Source organism: Ranitomeya imitator, chromosome 5 (assembly GCF_032444005.1).
Source record: "Ranitomeya imitator isolate aRanImi1 chromosome 5, aRanImi1.pri, whole genome shotgun sequence".
Taxonomy (NCBI): domain Eukaryota; kingdom Metazoa; phylum Chordata; class Amphibia; order Anura; family Dendrobatidae; genus Ranitomeya; species Ranitomeya imitator.
Window position 1 is genome coordinate 392,181,338 of NC_091286.1, and position 23,808 is coordinate 392,205,145.

At 42.1% G+C, this 23,808-nt stretch overlaps 1 protein-coding gene across 1 annotated transcript in view; it reads left to right on the forward strand.

Annotated features, from left to right (window-relative positions):
• CSMD1 (CUB and Sushi multiple domains 1) overlaps nucleotides 1-23,808 on the forward strand; it is a 3,308,788-nt gene that overhangs the window by 487,605 nt on the left and 2,797,375 nt on the right. The gene's annotated exons all lie outside the window — the stretch shown is intronic.

Consider the following 23,808-nt stretch of genomic DNA (forward strand, 5'->3'; position numbering starts at 1 on the left):
AGTTCATTCCCCACTTCTCAACTCTGGTAGCTCCCTTGGTAGCCCTCACCAAGAAGGGAGCGAATCCCAAATTGTGGTCGGAAGAGGTCTCCAAGGCCTTCACTTCTATTAAGTCCCACTTTGCTAGCGCTCCCATCTTATGTCGCCCCGATGTTGATAAGCCATTCCTAATGGAGGTGGATGCCTCATCCGTTGGTGCTGGAGCAGTCCTCTATCAAAAGGATGCTCAAGGTCGGAAGCATCCATGCTTCTTTTTCTCAAAGACCTTTACATCAGCGGAGAGAAATTACTCCATCGGGGATAGGGAGTTGCTAGCGATGAAGTTGGCCTTTTCGGAGTGGAGACATCTTCTGGAGGGTGCACGGTTTCCTTTCCAGGTCTTCACGGACCACAAAAATTTGGTGTATTTACACACAGCCCAGCGGCTGAATTCTCGTCAGGCCAGATGGTCCTTATTTTTCTCCCGGTTCCATTTTACTCTTCACTATCTCGCCGGGGAGAAGAATATTCGTGCCGACGCTCTCTCTCGCTCCCTTATGTCAACTGAGGAGGAGGAAGAGGAGCCTTGGCTTATTGTCCCTGCTGAGAGCCTGAGAACCGTAGCGCCGGTTTCACTGGAGTCTGTGCCTCCGGGCAAGACTTTTGTGCCCATTAATTTGCGACCGGAGGTTCTCTCTTGGGCTCATTCGTCCAGGGTGGGTGGACACTTTGGGACAAAAAGGACATCTGAGCTACTGGCGAGGACGTACTGGTGGCCGCATATGGTCCGGGATGTCAGGGATTATATTCTGGTGTGTGTCTCCTGCGCCAAAAATAAATCTCCGCGTCAAAGGCCAGCTGGGTTGCTCTATCCCTTGCCGGTGGCAGATAGGCCCTGGGAGATGGTCGGGATGGACTTTGTCGTGGGTTTACCCAAATCTCGCGGCTGTACCATCATTTGGGTCATCACCGATCATTTCTCAAAAATGGTGCATTTGGTGCCGCTACCACGGTTACCTTCTGCACGGGCCTTGGCAGCTTTGTTCATAAAACACATCTTCCGCCTACATGGTATGCCTGACAAAATTGTCAGTGACCGAGGTCCCCAGTTTGCGTCTCGGTTCTGGAGAGAGCTTTGTCGTCTACTCAGTATTGAGTTGAATCTCTCTTCCGCTTATCATCCCGAGATGAATGGGTTGGTAGAGAGGGCCAATCAGACCTTGGTCACATACCTGCGACATTTTGTTTCAGCCAGGCAGGATGACTGGGCATCCTTGCTATCATGGGCAGAGTTTGCGCTGAACAACGCCGTAGCCGACTCCACTGGACAAACCCCATTCCTCCTCAACTATGGTCAGCATCCACGGGTACCTGTGCCTATGCCCGTGTCCTCCGCAGACTCCAGGGTGGCAGACTGGGCTGTGGAGGCACGGGATATTTGGGACCGCACTCAGGATGCCATTCAGGCCTCTAAGGAGAGAATGAGGTCCTCCGCCGATGCTCATCGGCGCCCCGCTCCGACCTTTGCTCCTGGCGACTTGGTGTGGCTCTCCGACCGTAACATCAGGCTGCGAGTTGAGTCCACTAAATTTGCTCCTCGCTACTTGGGTCCCTTCAAGGTCCTCGAACAGGTTAATCCTGTGGTCTACCGTCTGGCTCTTCCTCCACGCCTTGGTATCACCGACACCTTTCATGTGTCCCTCCTTAAGCCCGTATACATGTCCCGGTTTTCTGAGTCATCTGCCGAGACATCGGGTTCGTCTACGGACGATTTCGAGGTGAACGCTATCTTGGGGTGCAAGCTGGTACGTGGCAAAAAATATTTTTTGGTGGACTGGAAGGGTTACGGCCCTGAGGACAGGTCCTGGGAGCCTGCTGAGCACATTCGGGCTCCGCAGCTTATTGCTGCCTTCGAACGTAGCGAGGCCCAAGGAGGGGGGGGCCTTAGGAGGGGGGTAATGTTAGAGGTCGAGTTCCCGCTTCTGCACAGGGGGAATCTCGAGCCATCTCCACTGCGGTCTCCCATTCTGTTCCAGCCGCAGTGCTCAGCAAAGACGTCGGTCCCAGCGTCTTGCTCAATCTCACTCTGTTCTAAGAGTTACTGCTGCTTCTCCAGCTCCTGCCATTAAAGCCAGTACTGGTCAGCAGCAAGCGGACTTCTCTGGGACTAAGTCCTTGTCTGCACATACTGAGCATGCCCAGGGCAAGATCTCCCGTTGGAGATCGAGGGTCAGGTGCTCAGGCTCTGCGGCACATTCCATTGGTCTTCTTGGCAGGTCTTGGAAGGGCAAAAGTTCTGTAGCCACTTCCTGTGCTGCAACTATATAAACTGCGCATGACCGCACGGCCATGCGCTAGTATTGTCTCATAATGATATATGTGTGTGTGTAGATGGATGTATGTCGATGGATGAAAGCTCCTAAATATCCCTCCCTAGAGTTGTTGTCTGCTCGCGGATGTTGGTAGCTATCTAGCGCCCGACTAACCATCTGCACGATACACACATTACAGCGTCCTCTTGCTGTGTTCGCCTGTACGGCGCCGTGCGCTTGCCTTGCGCTTTCCATACACAAGCCTGTGTGGTTGGTGGCGTCCGACAGTGCGGCATTGCTCGCACTCCTGTGCATTTATATATTTCTAATTAGTTTCCTTACACACCCAGTTGTGGTGTAGTGCCAGCAAGGGTCTAATCGGACTTCAATCCCTGTTGGGGTTAAGTACGCTGACTGCTTGCTCGCACTTTAGGTGCGGTACCGCGGTCCTGTGACGCAACAGGATTGCTTCCTTCACGCTGGGTGAGGTTGAACCCACGTGTGTTTACTTTAGTGTACCGCCAGATAGTCTGCAATTTACTAGCAGCGGGTTTTCACCTGCACGGTGGACCTCGGACTGCGAACGCATCTAAATCATCTTTCTGGGTGCGTTCCGCCAGTCCTAACACAGTACTCACTGAAACATTTGGTCGTTTAGAAATTCTTCTGTAACCAATGCCATCAGTACATTTTGCAACAATAAGAATTTGAAGGTCTTGAGACAGTTCACTGGTTTTTCTCATGCGATATTTCTTGTGTGGCATCTTGTTAATGAGACACCTTTTTACAGGTCATCAGTTGAAACAGCTGATATTATTTTTTACTAAGTGGAATGATTACTTTCTAACTACTAACAGATTTCAGCTGGTGTTATGACTTTCCATAGCTTTTTCTTCATGTGTTCAATACTTTTTACCTATGTCATTTCTCATTATTAGATAAAACACTAGGGAGACAATAGCGCAAACAGGGTCTTGTCTGTCATACAATTGGAATTATTTATCAAATTGTACTATCCTGATTTAAGCCTTAAAGGCATTTCTAAATCATTATACAACTGCTGCAGATCCATGAGTTGCAAAACCAACAAGCATGAAGATAGGAATAATTTGTGGATACCCCCGCACTGCTGTGTATGGAAGATGACAATTCCCAGTGATTTATAAAAATGTGGTTTTTAGTCAACGCGTTTCAAAGTGTCAAGCACTTCTACTTCAGGAAATGACCACAGGTATCTGGTCATTTCTTGAAGAAGAAGTGCTTGTCATTTTGAAACGTGTTCAATAAAAACCACAAGTTTAAATAAATCCCTGGGAATTAACATGCACAGCAGCAGGTATTCACAAATTATTCCTATTTTCATTTCACATTATTACCCATAACTAAGCTTATGGATATCTATGGTTTGATTTTGTTTGCCTGTATGGATTGGATGAATTATTACTAGTGATGAGCGAATAGTGAAATATTCGGATTTGGGAAAATCATCACAAATAATTTCTAATATACGTGTATACGTGTATTCGTACCGAATAACAAATCCAATGTGAGTCAATGGGAAAAATGAATATGTTTCTGCTGGACCCAACAAACAGGTCTGGGGGGCATGGGAAAAAAGCTGAAATGGATGGGAAACAGCTAAAATTAACAAAACTTTGCAATGCCATCTATAACATGCCCATTTGATTTTTGGTCTTGGCCTGCCACCACCAGCACATCCATTGCCATGTCATTATACGGCCCTCGCTTGACATTTTTAGAGGGCCACCAAGTGCCATGAAACCTGAGTTTGGCAAGTGCTCTCAGGTGGCCCTGTATCATACATTTGGGAGGGCTCTCACTCTTATATTTGGGAGGTCCCTCCCTAATTCAAAATTGTTTGCTACATAGTGGAATACATATTCCCCATCTCTTTACAATGCCAGCTAAAACATGCCCATTTGAATTTTGGGCTTCACCCGCCTTCACCACCACCACGTCCACCCCCATGTGATTATGCACCCTCACTTCAATTTTTCAGAGGGCCAGCATGTGCTATGAAACCTGAGTTTTGTGATCTCCACAGTTCATTTTGTCCACCAGATCCCAATAGAGCCACTGCCATAGTGGGTGAAACCGCTATAAGGTGAATATAATACAGGAGTTTGGGGAGCTACTGTATATGCACAATGTCAGTAAGTTAGATTCTACCAGACATCAAAAGCTTTAGAATTAAATTCTGAATACAGTGTATGCAAGGGAGGGCCTGTATTGTGGTCAGTCTTAAAACCAGACAGAATTTATCTTTTGCATGGCTTGAGCAACAATGAATTAATTACAGGATATGTCCCAGAGAGTGACAAGGTCTGTGGCATGTATTACTCAGGTGACAGGTAGTGCTACAGAGCTCATGTAAAGGCAATGGCCATGTTCCAAAATGTGTAAGGCTGCGGCCTGAATAGGTCTATGGAGCATACTAACCCAGTTTCTTAGACATGTTTAAAATGTACAGAAACCTGCAATACCTAACCACCATTTTTTTTAAAACAAATTTTAGAAAATTTAAGAGAAGTGACGGTTTGATAAAGAGACACAAGTCTCATTTAGGAGCCTTGAAAAGCCAGCAATGATCTATGTCCAGCACTGGACAATGTAAAGTGTTAAAGAAAATGTATGCCTTATCTAACTAACAACTTGGAAGGAGACATATATGCTGACAAGGGATAACTGAACACTGCACTGGGACAAGAACTAGATGTGGTTGCTGACTGTTGTGTCTGTGTAACTGCAGGTTTTGAGCAAGAGGCATCAGTGCCTCCTTCCTGGACAGCAGATTGGGAATGACATAACATAGAGTAAGGGCCGGTGGTTTTACCCTCAGACAACAGATTTTGTACACAGACGTTCCGCCCACCCACTGGGGTGCTGTGTATGTCTTCATTATATGGCATATGCTAACAGAGGTATTATGTTGAATTTCTCTTTATAAAGGGATGTGTGGGTAAGATTTTCAAACAAGCAGCATATATAGAGCATGTTTCATTACATTACTCATATTATTACTCTGTGTAAGGCTGAAACCTGAAGAAGTGTGTGGATCGTATTAATGCATTAATGTTCCACAAATTAGGCTCCCAGATACATGCTTAAATAGACTGGGAAAAGGGCAAAACAATAACAAAATTATAATAATAGAATATATAGAGATTGAGAAAAGAAATATTTCCATTACACGATGTACAAAGGTTTCTAAAACTTACCTAAGGGGTCTGCATTATACATGCTGAAAGACACCGTGATGGGGACCTCACAAAATATTTTGCAGTTATTACAATAGGTAGAGAAAGATGTACAAGTTTCACCATTGCACAATGTGCAAAGTTTTCCAAAAATGTTCCTAGGGGTCTGTATCATACACGCTGAAAGAGACCATGATATGGACCTCACACAATACATTTTGCAGTTATTACAATAGGTAGAGATAGGCAGTACAAGTTTCACAACTGCACAATGTGCAAAGTTTTCCAAAATTTACCCAAGCGGTCTGTATCATACACGCTGAAAAGGAACATGATAGGGACCTCACACAATACATTTTGAAGGTATTACAATAGGTAGAGATATGGAGTACAAGGTTCACCACTGCACAATGTGCAAAGTTTTCCAAAAATTACCCAAGGGGTCTGTATCATACATGCTGAAAGTGACCGTAATGGGGACCTCATACAATACATTTTGCAGTTATTAGAATAGATAGAGGTAGGGAGTACAAGTTTCACCATTGCACAATATGCAAAGGTTTCCAAAAATTAAAAAACATTACCCACGTGGGGTATACTTATATAACCACTAAGTACTTGTTGCAGAATCAGGAGGAGGAGTACGTGATTTCCTGATCAAAATGGGTTTGGATAGTAAGGCACGGATGTTAAGACAACTTCCAAAAAAACATTTGGGCTGCATTTACATTACGTTGCTGTCATCCACAAGGCTTACAACGTTGTAGGAAATCCAGCACTTGTTGAATTTTAGAAGAGTCAGTCTGTCTGCATTTTCCATTAACAGGCATGTTTGCCTATCTATTATGATTGCTTAAAACCTGCTCAGACAACACACTTGCGGCAGAACATGGCAGCACCTCCAAGGTGTATAAGGAGAACTCGGGCCAAATGTGCAGCTGGGACAACCAATAGTTAAAGGGCACTGAAGAATCAGGAAGGATGCTGGTATGGTCACTTAAGTACTCCTTCACCATCATGGTCAACTTCTCCCTCCTCTTCATAGTTACACCCACAGATAGCCCTTGCTGATGTGACAGTTTCATGAAAATGGTGCAGTTGGTGGACATTCTCCCCCACTGCGTTGCACCTAGTGTGCATGAACCTCCCGGTAATCCATTTGGGGTGAAAAGAGCTGGTACTTCTGCCAGCCGCATTGTCTAAGAGTAATCTTTTTAGCAAGTCTTCCACGACTTATGAACCAAAACACATCACATCATCTGTAAAATATGGTGGATGCAGTGTGATGACCGGCATCATGCATGGCTTCCAGTGGCACTGAGTCACTAGTGTTTATTGATGATGTGGCTGAAGAAAAAAGCAATGTATGAAATCTGAAGTGTACAAGGCAATGTTTTCTGCTCAGATTCAGCCAAATGCAGCAAGATTGCTTTGACAGCACTTGACATTACAAAGTAGGTAGACAATGACCTAAAACATAGTGTGGAAGTAATCCAGCAGTATTTTTTAAGGCAAATAATTGAAAAATCCTGCAATGGCTGAGTCAATCACCGTTTCTCAACACCATGTAGCATGCAATTCATACGCTTAAGACAAAACTTAAGCCAGAACTCCACAAAAAGGCAACAACTGAACACAGATGCACTAAAGGCCTGGCAAAGCATCACAAAGGAGGAACACCAATATTTGGTGAAGTCCATTGCTTCTAGACTTCAGGCACTCATTGCCTGCAAAAGATTCTCTGTAAAGTATTAAAAATGAATATATGAATTATGGTAAAGTTAATTTGTCCAATTACTTTTGAGCCCCTGGAATAAGGAAAAAAAGGTCGCAATTCCTAAATGTTTCGCATGATATTTTTGTTCAACGCCTTTAATTAAACCTGAAAGTCTACACTTCAATTGCATTTCATTTGTTTCATTTTAAATGTAAAATAGTTGTGTGCAGAGGTCAAATCACTGTCCAAATATTTCTGGATCCTATTGAATATATGCTCTACTGCCTGCCAGCAGACATAACGAAAAGCTTCTGAAGGAGAGCTGTGTCTACATCAGCACATATAGAAGCAACGAGAGCTTTAATGAATTAATTTATGCCCACCTACCTGTCAAATTCCTGAGCCAGGAACTCACAGAGAATTTGATGCGACATAGCAGAAAGTCAGAGGATTGTCAGCCGAAGAGCCCATAATAGTTCTTATGAAAGAGACTTGTAAAGTAGTAGCTAACTCCTTTAACCCCTCTGTGACCTTAGACGTACTATCCCGTCGAGGTGCCCTGGGCTTATCTGACCCTGGACGGGATAGTACGTCATAGCCGATCGGCCGCGCTCACGGGGGGAGCGCGGCCGATCGCGGCCGGGTGTCAGCTGCTTATCGCAGCTGACATCCGGCACTATGTGCCAGGAGCGGTCACAGACCGCCCCCGGCACATTAACCCCTGGCACACCGCGATCAAAGATGATCGCGATGTGCCGGCGGTGCAGGGAAGCACCGCGCAGGGAGGGGGCTCCCTGCGGGCTTCCCTGAGCCCCCCGCAGCAACGCGATGTGATCGCGTTGCTGCGAGGGTCTCCTCACCTCCCTCCCTGCTCGAGCCCCGGATCCAAGATGGCCGCGGATCCGGGTCCTGCAGGGAGGGAGGTGGCTTCACAGAGCCTGCTTAGAGCAGGCACTGTGAAGGCTGCAGCGCTGCATGTCAGATCAGTGATCTGACAGAGTGCTGTGCAAACTGTCAGATCACTGATCTGTGATGTCCCCCCCGGGACAAAGTAAAAAAGTAAAAAAAAAATTTTCCAAATGTGTAAAAAAAATAAAAAAAAATATTCCAAAATAATGAAAAAAAAAAAATATATATTATTCCCATAAATACATTTCTTCATCTAAATAAAAAAAAAAACCAATAAAAGTACACATATTTAGTATCGCCGCGTCCGTAACGACCCGACCTATAAAACTGTCCCACTAGTTAACCCCTTCAGTAAACACCGTAAGAAAAAAAAAAAAAAAACGAGGCAAAAAACAACGCTTTATTATCATACCGCCGAACAAAAAGTGGAATAACACGCGATCAAAAGGACAGATATAAATAACCATGGTACCGCTGAAAGCGTCATATTGTCCCGCAAAAAAAGAGCCGCCATACAGCATCATCAGCAAAAAAATAAAAAAGTTATAGTCCTGAGAATAAAGCGATGCAAAAATAATTATTTTTTCTGTAAAATAGTTTTTATCGTATAAAAGCACCAAACCATAAAAAAATGATATAAATGAGGTATCGCTGTAATCGTACTGACCCGAAGAATAAAACTGATTTATCAATTTTACCAAACGCGGAACGGTATAAACGCCTCCCCCAATAGAAATTCATGAATAGCTGGCTTTTGGTCATTCTTCCTCACAAAAATCGGAATAAAAAGCGATAAAAAAATGTCACGTGCCCAAAAATGTTTTCAATAAAAACGTCAACTCGTCCCGCAAAAAACAAGACCTCACATGACTCTGTGGACCAAAATATGGAAAAATTATAGCTCTCAAAATGTGGTATTGCAAAAAATATTTTTTGCAATAAAAAGGGTCTTTCAGTGTGTGACGGCTGCCAATCATAAAAATCCGCTAAAAAACTCGCTATAAAAGTAAATCAAACCCCCCTTCATCACCCCCTTAGTTAGGGAAAAATAAAAAAAAATGTATTTATTTCCATTTTCCCATTAGGGCTAGGGTTAGGGCTAGGGTTAGGGCTAGGGTTAGGGCTACGGTTAGGGCTAGGGTTAGGGCTAGGGTTAGGGCTAGGGTTAGGGTTAGGGCTAGGGCTAGGGTTAGGGTTAGGGCTAGGGTTAGGGCTAGGGTTAGGGCTAGGGTTAGGGTTAGGGTTAGGGCTAGGGTTAGGGCTAGGGTTAGGGTTAGGGTTAGGGCTAGGGTTAGGGCTAGGGTTAGGGTTGGGGCTACAGTTAGGGTTGGGGCTAAAGTTAGGGTTAGGGTTTAGATTACATTTACAGTTGGGAATAGGGTTGGGATTAGGGTTAGGGGTGTGTCAGGGTTAGAGGTGTGGTTAGGGTTACCGTTGGAATTAGGGTTAGGGGTGTGTTTAGATTAGGGTTTCAGTTATAATTGAGGGGTTTCCACTGTTTCGGCACATCAGGGGCTCTCCAAACACGACATGGCGTCCGATCTCAATTCCAGCCAATTCTGCGTTGAAAAAGTAAAACAGTGCTCCTTCCCTTCCGAGCTCTCCTGTGTGCCCAAACAGGGGTTTACCCCAACATATGGGGTATCAGCGTACTCAGGACAAATTGGACAACAACTTTTGTGGACCAATTTCTCCTGTTACCCTTGGGAAAATACAAAACTGGGGGCTAAAAAATAATTTTTGTGGGAAAACAAAAAGATTTTTTATTTTCACGGCTCTGCGTTATAAACTGTAGTGAAACACTTGGGGGTTCAAAGTTCTCACAACACATCTAGATAAGTTCATTGAGGGGTCTAGTTTCCAATATGGGGTCACTTGTGGGGGGTTTCTACTGTTTAGGTACATTAGGGGCTCTGCAAACGCAATGTCACGCCTGCAGACCAATCCATCTAAGTCTGCATTCCAAATGATGCTCCTTCCCTTCCGAGCCCTCCCATGCGCCCAAACGGTGGTTCCCCCCCACATATCGGGTATCAGCGTACTCAGGACAAATTGGACAACAACATTTAGGGTCCAATTTCTCCTGCTAACCTTGGAAAAATACAAAACTGGGGGCTAAAATATAATTTTTGTGGAAAAAAAAATATTTTTTATTTGCATGGCTCTGCGTTATAAACTGTAGTGAAATACTTGGGGGTTCAAAGCTCTCACAACACATCAAGATGAGTTCCTTAGGGGGTCTACTTTCCAAAATGGTGTCACTTGTGGGGGGTTTCTACTGTTTAGGTACATTAGGGGCTCTGCAAACGCAATGTGACGCCTGCAGACCATTCCATCTAAGTCTGCATTCCAAATGGCGCTCCTTCCCTTCCGAACCCTCCCATGCGCCCAAACGGTGGTTCCCCCCCACATATGGGGTATCAGCGTACTCAGGACAAATTGGACAACAACTTTTGGGGTCCAATTTCTCCTGTTACCCTAGGGAAAATACAAAACTGGGGGCTAAAAAATAATTTTTGTGGGAAAAAAATTTTGTTTTATTTTTATGGCTCTGCATTATAAACTTCTGTGAAGCCCTTGGTGGGTCAAAGTGCTCACCACACATCCAGATAAGTTCCTTAGGGGGTCTACTTTCCAAAATGGTGTCACTTGTGGGGGGTTTCAATGTTTAGGCACATCAGTGGCTCTCCAAACGCAACATGGCGTCCCATCTCAATTCCTGTCAATTTTGCATTGAAAAGTCAAACGGCGCTCCTTCCCTTCCGAGCTCTCCCATGCGCCCAAACAGTGGTTTACTGCCACATATGGGGTATCAGCGTACTCGGGACAAATTGGACAACAACTTTTGAGGTCCAATTTCTTCTCTTACCCTTGGAAAAATAAAAAATTGGGGGCAAAAATATAATTTTTGTGAAAAAATATGATTTTTTATTTTTACGGTTCTGCATTATAAACTTCTGTGAAGCACTTGGTGGGTCAAAGTGCTCACCACACATCCAGATAAGTTCCTTAGGGGGTCTACTTTCCAAAATGGTGTCACTTGTGGGGGGTTTCAATGTTTAGGCACATCAGTGGCTCTCCAAACGCAACATGGCGTCCCATCTCAATTCCTGTCAATTTTGCATTGAAAAGTCAAATAGCGCTCCTTCCCTTCCGAGCTCTCCCATGCGCCCAAACAGTGGTTTACTGCCACATATGGGGTATCAGCGTACTCAGGACAAATTGGACAACAACTTTTTGGGTCCAATTTCTCCTGTTACCCTTGGTAAAATAAAACAAATTGGAGCTGAATTAAATTTTTTGTGTAAAAAAGTTAAATGTTCATTTTTATTTAAACATTCCAAAAATTCCTATTAAACACCTGAAGGGTTAATAAACTTCTTGAATGTGGTTTTGAGCACCTTGAGGGGTGCAGTTTTTAGAATGGTGTCACACTTGGGCATTTTCTATCATATAGACCCCTCAAAATGACTTCAAATGAGACGTGGTCCCTAAAAAAAAATGGTGTTGTAAAAATGAGAAATTGCTGGTCAACTTTTAACCCTTATAACTCCCTAACAAAAAAAAAATTGGTTCCAAAATTATGCTGATGTAAAGGAGACATGTGGGAAATGTTACTTATTAAGTATTTTGTGTGACATATCTCTGTGATTTAATTGCATAAAAATTCAAAGTTTGAAAATTGCGAAATTTTCAAAATTTTCGCCAAATTTCCATTTTTTTCACAAATAAACGCAGGTACTATCAAAGAAATTTTACCACTATCATGAAGTACAATATGTCACGAGAAAACAATGTCAGAATCACCAGGATCCGTTAAAGCGTTTCGGAGTTATAACCTCATAAAGGGACAGTGGTCAGAATTGTAAAAATTGGCCTGGTCATTAACGTGCAAACCACCCTTGGGGGTAAAGGGGTTAAGTATAAAATATGTCTTTGTATCATGTGCCTATAGAATTGCCATGTCAACTCAGCAGTATTAATATTACATAATTTAATGTTCCATATTTATTTGAAAATGACATAACATGATTATTGGCGTAGCCATTAAAGAAAGTGAATTTCCATAAAAAATGATTTTCTTCTGAAGTATAAACCACATATTTTCTATATATAAAATTGTTATTAGAAGGTAGAGAAAATTAATATGTGTATACTGCCTCTCTATTGCTAAGCTAATCTGCCTACAGGGACATCATCGAGTTTTTGGCAAGGAGACCTTCAGCTTTCTATTTAAAGCGCTCATGGCAAATTAGTGTAATCTAAAGCAGAAAGCGGAAGCCTTACATTTTTGGAGCAGATTTATTGTAATCATTAAACTTTACATTGTAACATCTCTAAACCCCCAATTGACCGGCATTCCAAATGTAAGTTTACTTATTTGTTACGAGAAGAAGAAGCATAAACTTTTTTTTATAACTATGAACAGGTAAATTGGAAAATAGATGCAAAGGTTTGACCTTCTTGGATAAAAAGTGTTTAATTACATGAAACAGATTTGTACAAAAGTAATTTCTGCTCCTGAAGGAATCATAGCTTAATTGGTTCAGGTAACTCAGGCATTTTCACATTTCATAATTAATTACACATCTTGTGTCATTTGTTTTAGCTCGTCACACTGTGCAGAAATGACCTGGGGATATGAATAAGCATTTGCATACAGCATGTGCGATACTGTAGCTTCAATATAAAAGCAATGTTAGGAGGATTCCTAAAGCCTTCCAGTTATGAAAGACTTGGGGGTAGACCTCTATGTGATGAAGCTCAGAATACATGATAAATGAGACAATCAGCATTTCTAACAATCTTTTTGGCAGCTTCAACTGTGCTATGATGCTAATACACATCTGTTACTAAAGGGCATATGATAAGTAAATTACCATAATGACAATACTTGACATATTAGACACTACAAAAATCTGCAATGGCTCCAGATCTTGGTTTTACAATATGTTTATGTCTAGGTTTGTGGTAATGACAGTGTATACATATTGCATAAAAAAAATCGGGAACCATATTGGAAACAATCACTTGGAAAGCTATTATGGATAAATACTAGAAAGCAGTGTATGCACGAAATACAGCTCTGTAATGTACTAATTAAATTTCCCAGCTACTTGATAATATTAACATTTATTTTAATGGGGCAGCAGTAAATGAAAAGATTTAAAGCAGCACTTCAAGTTTTTTGCTTTTAAAATACAGTGTAGGCCAGGGGTGTCAAACTGCATTCCTCGAGGGCTGCAAACAGGTCATGTTTTCAGGATTTCCTTGTACTGCACAGGTGATAATTTAATCACCTACACAAATAATGAGTTGGTGATTAAATTATCACCTGTGCAGTACAAGGAAATCCTGAAAACATGACCTGTTTGCAGCCCTCGAGGAATGCAGTTTGACACCCCTGGTATAGGCTATAATTAATGTAGATAGATGATAAATAGATAGATGATAGATAGATGGATAGATAGATAGATAGATAGATAGATAGATAGATAGATAGATAGATAGATAGATAGATTAGTGACATAAAACTGTTGTCCTTTAACTCACACTGCAACGTCTCAGTGTGTTTAACAGTATGAGACTTTGCAGCCTTCCTCATTCCTGCTTATAATAGGTTTCTCCCTGTCAGATTTACAAGCAGCAGGCAAGGATATTTGAGAAGCTGCATCATTATGAAATGCACTGGAGACAATCAGACAGTCAGATGAATTGCATAGCCTCCACTAATGAGCACATGGACTTACAGTACCTACTACATCACTGTTCTCTTACATAAGGCAGAATATTTTTAACTGCATAGGAAGGTAAAGTGAGAAAAAAAGGAAAGTGGAGCTTATTGAAGAGGGGTCTTAAATAACCAAAGGGAATTTGGTAGGTGTCGACTTGTAGCTTATAGGAAACCAGAAAGTGATCTCCCTAGATTCTGACAGGTAGCAGGCAGTAACCAGTAATGGACTAATTAGGTGGCTACTGTATTAGGGTGTTGAAAATTTGTTCACTGATCAGTAATAGCTACAAAATATCATGGTAAAAATGACAGAAGTCTACAGGCAGGGGTTCAGATGCTTCACTGTAACATTAACTCCTGAACAAAGTAAACCAGTGACCGTACACTATATGGAGTAAGATCAGGAACTGGGCCCACTCCATACTGTGCCAATGCTAGTAGTATTACATAGCCAAGACATGAGAATAACTGATTCAATTGGAAATTGCTCTGAGTGCCTCAGTGGATGCTTTTAAATTCTGCTGTCAAGTTGGGTGGCAGCATTTAAAAGGCTTCCAAGATGGTGGCCATCACTACTAAGCCCATTGGCCATTGTGCAATGTGATAGTAAGGCGCTAAACTTTGGAAAGACAGCTGAAAATTGGTATTATCTCTATGGTAAAATGTTTATGAAGCAAAAGGTGGCTAAAAAAAGAGTAAAATACATTAAAAACTATTTTGCCTTACAAAGAAAATTATAAAACAAAATCTCTTATCTACGTTAATTTACTTACACATATATTTTGCAGCTTCCAACCTAATTTACAGAGACCTTCAAAAAGCCCTACACATTAAAAAATATTGTGGTGCACATAAAATTTCCAATAATTGGTCTACACCAGCATACTTTTTCAAGCTGTCTATACACTAAATTAGGTTTAACCGATACTGGCAAATTTTGCAGGAGGAGATTCCTGTCCAATTTGTATATTTTCCCTATTTAAGCTGCTCTAACATCAGGTAGAAGAAAATTTTGTCAATGGTTGCAATCTTCTAATTAATAATATTTATAACACACTGTATATTTTCAGTTGTGGATCTGGTACTTGTTTAGCATATGTAAACCGGAATTTCTCCTTAACCTATTATGTTATATAAAACTATTACTCTCAGCAGTTTGTGCAAAATTATTTCCTCATTTTTTATTATTGAAGTGACATTTCCTAAGTTTCAATGAGCAGTTGGGTATTGTAGATTGCACTGCCCATCTTTGGAGAATTCAGGATTAAGAATGTAAGCAGCTATTTGTGCGTGGAGTTGATACCTAGAGACACACTATTAGGGCTGGCGAAACGCATCAATAATATTAAGATGATATAAGGTGCTTTCACAGCCCGGGGTCCACCATGCAAAGATGACACCTGCTGCTTGGTGATGGCCGACAGTATATGGCGGTATAATGTGAGCACACATGGTTTAGCTTCACCCGTATGTAAGGAGGTGAACCCTGTTGCATCACAGGACCACAATACCACAGAGTGGATGCTAGTGTTTGGTCACAGGATTCTACCCCAAGATCACAGGGTTAGAGTCCCTCTAGACCCATTAACGCTCAGTGCTGCAAATGCATTGCCAGGAGAAAACTAAGGGCTAATACATTTAGTGCGCTAGGAGCATGCAGTGCTGCTCTGGCGGACCCCACTAACCACCCTAACTAGGGACTGGAAAGCACACTAGTGGCAAACACTGCTGAAATTACGCATTACGTGCTCTTGTGCTGGATTGCACTATCTGGCACTAGTCAGCTCCAAACACCCAACCACATACAACAACACTAGAAAAGGGGATCATTAGGAGCCTTCACCAAATAACATACATGCATCCACACACATGTTATATAAGGTATATACTAGTGTATGGCCGAGTGGTCATGTGAACCTTTTATAGATACAGCTTTCCGGGACCTTCCCAGTGGTCCAATCAGAGCCGCTACGGGACCTGAGTATGTGACCTCCGGCCTCCATTGAGAAGTCATCCCATGCACATGCTCAGTAGATGAAAAGCAGGACTTCCCTGGAGCGTCTGCTCACTGCTGATCAATGCTGGTTTAAATGGCTGAACCTGGGGTGACAGCAGTAACCAGACGGCAGCAGTAACCAGACACTGAGACCGATGTCTCTGCTGAGCAGGCACCTCTGTGGCTGAGGAAGAATGGGAGACCAAAGAGGACATGGTTCGAGATTCCCCCAGTGCAGCATAGGGAGCTTGATGCCTAGCAAACACTAATTTATCAAACTGAGATGTGTATTGCTCATCATAAAGTGTACAGCTACATACATAACCCACTGCTGGCAAATTTGTTCCAATGCAATATAATGGCTCTTATTGTGACGGCTGTTCACAAAGGAAAATTAGTGATCAGACAAAGCATCTTCACATTGTCCTAGCTTTTCTTTAGTGCTTAGCATGAAGTGCAGTTCTCATTGAATATGAAAATTTAGTTTCATTACTTGGATTGAAAAGAGGCATTCTATGAAATGTTTTTAAGTAATTTTGCAATCATGAAAATCTAATAAATCTTGATTTATTCTATATCTGCTATGTTTGTCATAGAATCCTAGTATGAAGAAGAGTTAGTCATTTGTTGCTACAATTAAGAGGAATAAGCATATTATTTTCAGCCTTCTGTCTACAATTCTTTTAAACACAACAAACTTTACAATGTCCCTATGTGCATGCATTTGAGTCATAAACCCACTCTTAATGGAAAGGTGTAGGGGCATGTTCCATGTTATATGATGTCATTGTGCTGATCAAAGGAAGAAACAGGAGGAGCCAGTGTTATGTGATGGGATTCTCCCGCTGCTTGGGATAGATCCCAAGCCTTATCTGCCTCTGCAGTCTCCCATTCAGGCTCAGCCACTGTGCGTGCTGCTCAGAAGAAACATCAGTCCCAGCTTCTTGCTCAAGATTGAGGTATTAATTTGGTTGCTGCTGACTCCTCAACCAAGTCTATGGTAACCAGCAATAGGCACCTGCGGCTTGACGCTCTGGAGTCTAAGTCCAGAAATCACCTTACTGAGCATGCCTGTGATGTGGTGGCTTTTGATTGGTGGTCGGACGCTTGCTGCCTTGGTGATGTGGCAGTTCCGGATTGGCGCATGGATGATGCCTCGGTCGACTAGGCGTGAGTGTTTGGGGTGGAGCCTAAGGTATAAAAGACCCCCAGCAGTGCACTAGCATCATTTATGTGTGCCTATGTGAGTGGAGACTCTACTACTCTGTCTGCATGTCTGCCTAGCTCTGGACTGTACATGTAGGTAGGCAGCTAGTGTCAGTTGGGACAATTAGCCATTTAGTTTAGCATCTATTACCTACATGCGTGTGGTTAGCATAGTAAAGTTTCAGAGCAAGCTCATCCCTTATTCAGGGTTTTATATTCAGCATCTGTTTCGTTCCTGTGTGCGATTGACACAGTTCAGTTGCAGCGTGAGTTCTGTTCATGTGCTTGTCCTGTGATGTTTAACAGGACATAGCACTTAGTACTCATTTGTACTGTTTCTTTCCTGTGGAGTAACTGAGCTTGGAACTCAGCATTCTGTTCACACTGAGTGGCATAAACTCAGTGTGTATAAGTAATGGCTCGCTGTGTGTTCCACCATTACTCTAGAGGCAGTTTATCATCTCTGCACAGAGGACCCCGGGTTGCGATTGCACTTTATTATTTATTTTATTTAGTGTAATCCGCCAACCTTAACAACTGGCTAATATCACTGGTTGTAAGTGGCAATGATGCTTTGCTTTCTTTGCTCAGCAACAAATGTTAGTTACCATTCTTTGTAATCATTCACTGTGCTAAAAACTATTTTAATTCTATCAAGATTTACACACTGCCACATTTGTGTCTTAATATACTGTTGCAACCTCTGCCCGGATCTCTAAGTGGAGCTGCACTAACACTGCAATTACTGTTGAATGCCGGCAATATTTGGTTGTTTAGGTTTCAAATTGCTGAAACTAGTACCCTTTACTATTCACTTGTATTTTGCTGCAGTGAGCTGGTAGGTGAGCTGGTAGCTGACTAAAGGGAACCATGGACTGGGCTCCCTTTTATAGTATCTCCAACAGATAGTCTCTAGCTTACAGTTATTAGTTTGGCTTAGCTAGTACTATGCTCTCTGTCTTGTCTCCTACGTGCTGATTTGTATTTCCCATGTTCTGACTCTGGCTTGAAATTTGACTACCAGTTTTTCTCCTGATTTTGTCCTTGATCTGACTTCTCAGCTTTAACCTTGCTTGGCAACACTTCCTGTCTCTGGTTCGCTTTTCTAGACAGTAGCCCTTCTATGCAAGCAGTCCATTGGACCCCATTGTAAGACCTGATCATTGTACAGGGGTAAAAGGGTGAAGGTCGGGGTTACTCTGAAATCTGCCAGATGGAGTGGCTTGTACCATGTCTGTCCGAGGTAGCTTTTTGAGCCTGTGGTCATTGACAGACACAACAGATACACTTTTGTAAAAACATGATAACTTTATATTTTTTATTGTATTTATTTTCATTTGCGTGGCAAGCTTCAAAACTACATGAAATAATGCTGTTGAATATAGAAGTTAGCCTCATATTAAAATGTAATTTCCCGACGTAGGGCATTTAAATGAAGGCCACTGATGAGTAACCATGGCAACTGGTTTGTTGATGACCCCATACATGCCATCTTCATTCTGCTAAGATGCTTCGTCAAAAGTTGAGCTACATATATGAACAAAAAAAATCTAAACAACTCTTCTCCAGATATCCTACTAAAACAAATAGCTACCATAATAAGGGCTTATCTGCTCATTATGTTTACCTTCCAAGTGAAATCTTCAGAATATGTATGGCTTCTATGAAACTTTGTGTGTACATTTGGTAGAAGTATATACAAAATAATATCAGAAGGGTTTCATATGAATAATCTCAAGAAACTTACAAATGAATATACTACATATATAGAGGACCTTTCATAATTTTTTTTATGTTGAACTGTCATCAATGTAATAGTGGCTGCAGAGAAGAGTAAAACTTTTTCTAAATTTTCCCTCAGTGTTGCAGAGAAATTAGCAATAAAACATTTGGTGGCTAATGAGTTAACTTTAATTACGTTCAAGTGGGTATTCTTAGATTTTTTATTTCTTCTGCCCCCTTTTGACGCTGACCAATCATAAGCAGGCACCAACATAGAAGTTCAGAAGGACCTATGATGAAGTAATCAGGGTCACAGGACCAGAGTCCACAGGTCCTGCCAGCCAGAGTGTGCAGCCTAAATAAGCAGTGCACTAAAGATATATTACATAGCAAAGAACTTCTGAAGATATTAGCACACTTCAATGCTGTGTAACATATCTTCAGAGCTTATTTAAGCTACACACTGGCTGGAAAGATCTGTGAACTCAAGTAACTTTAACCTGATGATATCATCACATGTCCTTCTGCACATCTATGTTGCTGCCTGCGCATGATTGGTCAGTGTCATACAGGAAGCAGAAGTTCACTCACCCAGTGAAAATATCTAATAACACTCACTTTGACGTAACTAAAGTTAACCTATTAGGTACCCGATTATTTGATTGCTAATATTTCCACAACGGAGAGTTGAACTAAAAAAAGCTTTTTATTTCCGCTCTGCAGTCACTAATACATCTTGTATGTCCAGTGCAACATGAAAAATTGGTAAAATGTCCTCTTTATATTTCTGCAAAGCAATCAAGTGTTTCAACTTCTTCTTAAAACCCTTGATAGGCTTGCTATTTTCCTCACAACTAGTGTTACAGATAGACACATCAGACATAAACATCTCCAGACAGAGTATCATGAAATCATGTTTTCTTTTCAAGTTGGTCATTTTACAACCGTCATATTGATATGTGATGTGATTTTTGTCTTGTGTGTAATGTTTTCTGCAAAATATCATGTAGTTAACTATTTATTATCTTTTACATGAAGCAAGTTATAAGCTGTAAGGAGCTCATTTACCGTATATACTCGAGTATAAGCCGAGATTTTCAGCCCATTTTTTTGGGCTGAAAGTCCCCCTCTCGGCTTATACTCGAGTCATATACCCGGGGGTCAGCAGGGGAGGGGGAGCGGGGGCTGTGTAATCATACTTACCTGCTCCCAGCGCGGTCCCTGCAGTCCCTGGCTTCTCCGGCGCTGCAGATTCTTCCTGCACTGAGCGGTCACATGGCACCGCTCATTACAGAAATGAATAGGCAGCTCCACCCCCATAGGGGAGGAGCCGCATATTCATTGCTGTAATTGATCGGTGCCATGTGACCGCTCAATTACAGGAAGAAGCTGCAGCGCCGGAGAAGCCAGGGACTGCAGGGACCGCGCCGCAGCAGGTAAGGGGTGCGCAGCGCTATAATTACCTGCTCCTCGCTCCGGCTCCGTCTGCAGCGTCCTCTAGCAGTGACGCTCAGGTTAGAGGGCGCTGTGACGTAGTCAGTGCGCGCCCTCTGCTGAGCGTCAGTGCTGGAGACGGAGCCGCAGAGGAGCAGGTAATTATTGAAAGCGCCGGCGTCCTGAGAAGAGAGGTGAGTATGTGATTTTTTTTTTTTTATGGCAGCACCAGCAGCATTCTAAGGAGCACCTATGGGGCCATAAAGGTGCAGAGCATATATGGGGCACAGCATTATAAGGAGCACCTATGGGGCCATAAAGGTGCAGAGCATATATGGGGCACAGCATTATAAGGAGCACCTATGGGGCCATAAAGGTGCAGAGCATATATAGGGCACAGCATTATAAGGAGCACCTATGGGGCCATAAAGGTGCAGAGCATATATGGGGCACAGCATTATAAGGAGCATCTATGGGGCCATAAAGGTGCAGAGCATATATGGGGCACAGCATTATAAGGAGCATCTATGGGGCTATAAAGGTGCAGAGCATATAAGGGGCACAGCATTATAAGGAGCACCTATGGGGCCATAAAGGTGCAGAGCATATATGGGGCACAGCATTATAAGGAGCACCTATGGGGCCATAAAGGTGCAGAGCATATATGGGGCACAGCATTATAAGGAGCATCTATGGGGCCATAATCAAAGGTGCAGAGCATATATGGCACAGCATTATAAGGAGCACCTATGGGGCCATAATCAAAGGTGCAGAGCATATATGGCACAACATTATAAGGAGCACCTATGGGGCCATAATCAACGGTGCAGAGCATTCTATATGGCACAGCATTATAAGGAGCATCTATGGGGCCATAATCAAAGGTGCAGAGCATTCTATATAGCACAGTTGTATATGGAGCATCTATGGGGCAATAATGAACGGTATGGAGCATATATTTTTATTTTTGAAATTCACCGGTAAATGCTGCATTTTCTACCCTAGGCTTATACTCGAGTCAATAAGTTTTCCCAGTTTTTTGTGGCAAAATTAGGGGGGTCGGCTTATACTCGGGTCGGCTTATACTCGAGTATATACGGTATGTACTTTACGTTCCATTCTCAACTTTCTGTATCATTGTGTTTAATGACAGAGATCTGATATTCTATTACACCACTGTATATTTCACCTCCTAAATCTTCTGCTTGCCAATGTTTTATAGTTTGGAATCCTGATTACTTCTAAAGCTTGCATTGCCTAATAAACTGCAAGATGAAAGAAAACTCAAGCTGCTTCTAACTTTAATCTGTCACCTTTAATAATGTAATTCCATCTTTCACTTGGCATTGATGTTTAGAGACGTACCTAGAAATAGAATTCCTGCTTTCAGTACTTCAAAACAATAACACCGAGCAGCGTATAATTGTCATCATGGAAATTAGACCAAGTGTGCTTTTGTTTAACTTAATAAGATATTTTACCTCTTGCTATTAAAGCTTAGACATAGCAAAATTAATGACAAAAATTTGTCTAGTCATACATTATTTATAAAGACAGAGAGGATTTTTGTAAAAAAAAGGCATGTTATCTGTAATTCTTGTTAAAAAAATATTTAGAATGTTATAAAAGATGTTTTGTTACTAATAACATAATATGATATTTTGATCTGTTTTAACCTTAGTTTTTATTAGATTTATTATAAGCCTTTTTTTCACTTTTAATTCTCCCGTGCTCCGAATTACAAGGATATCTACTAAGTGTCAACTGGATTACTTTCCTCCTGTTTCAAAAATAATTTAGAGATATTTTTCCTAAATAAAGAAAAATAACATCCATGTATGCCACTGCTCGCTTCCAGCAGCCAAAATGGATTATAGGTATTGACGAGGGCCTAAACATGAAGGTTAACATTTAATAAGAATGCAGAAGTCAATACACAAAAAAATTAAGACAAGTTTAATTTTTAAAAAAATACCTCTTTTATGAAGGGGTAGTTACAGTATGTCTTAAGTTAAATTTCAAAATTAACTTTTCTGATAAACCGCAATCTAATGTGAAATCAATTTTACGCATATTTCTTGGCAAGGGCATATAATACAGCCTATCGCCCAAGTGTTATTGCAATTGTGTGACTTTTCATTCATCTAAATTTTCAAAGGAGAAAGTTCTGATAAATTTACAACTGCCACGTGATGACAACTTTGTCACTTTTGTTTTTAAAATGCAAGGCGGTGATAAGCTTTTTTGCCAGACAGAAATTCACAGAGCACAATTGGTAAAGAGTAGAGGCCAAATATGAAGCTTCTTTCTTTGTATCCCATCTACAATTGAATATGTACCTTTTGTCCCTTGCTAGCAAGAAACTATTGGTGTATTTCACACAACTGTTTCCATGATTTTTTACAATTTAAAATGTATCAACAGCTGAGAAATCTTTTGTCTCAGAGGATGTACTTGTTGAAACTGATTTCTAGTGGAACAAATCCTTCAGAACTTGTGAAAGTGTCCCCAAGGTATTGCCTCTACTGTGGGTGTATAGAAAATATAACAAAGCATTGCCTGCTGTATATTTTATTAGTACACACGTTTCCAATACTCTCTAAAAATACAAGTAAATCTAGGAATTTTATCTGTTTTTTATTGAAAAAGTTTATCTAACAGTATTATTGTAGTTTACAGGCTATACAAAACATACAAGCTTTGAGGGAGCTAGAGATAAGTGGATTGATCTGCTGTGGATCAACTCAGAGTCTAGTTGTTAGGGCTAGCGGAACGCACCAAATAATAAGACAGAGAGTGTATGGTGCGTTCGCAGCCCGGGGTCCACCGTGCAGAGATGGAACCTGCTGCTAAGTAATGACGGACTATATGGCGGTACTCATAAGTATACACATGTGGGTTAAACTTCACCCAGCGTGAAGGAAGCGATCCTGTTGCGTCACAGGATTGCGGTACCGCACATAGAAGGCGAGCAAGTAGTCAGCGAACTCAACCCCAACTAGGATTGAAGTCCGATTAGACCCTTGCTGGCACAACACCGCAACTGGGTGTGTAAGGAAGCTGAATAACAATATTAGGGCACAAGAGTGCATGCGGTGCCGCACTGACGAACGCCACTAATCACCCAGGCTTGGGTAAGGAAAGCACAGAGGAAGTGCACGGCGCCGTACTGGCGGTCACAGCAACTGGACGCTGTAACGTGTCATTAGTGCTGTAGGATAAGTCGGGCGCTAGATAGCAACCATACACCTTCCGCGAACAGACATTCAATAGGGAAGGGGTATCCAAGGACGACTTGCACTCACAACAAACACACGTAAGCAAATGTACACTAGCGCATAGCCGTGCGGTCATGCGCAGTTTATATAGTTGCAGCACAGGAAGTGGCCACGGAAACTTTGCCCTTCCAAGACCTGCCAAGAGGACCAATGGAATGTGCTGCAGAGCCTGAGCACATGACCCTCGATCTCCAACGGGAGATCTTGCCCTGGGCATGCTCAGTGTGTGCAGACAAGGACTTAGTCCCAGAGAAGTCCGCTCGCTGCTGACCAGCACTGGGTTTAATGGCAGAAGCTGAAGAA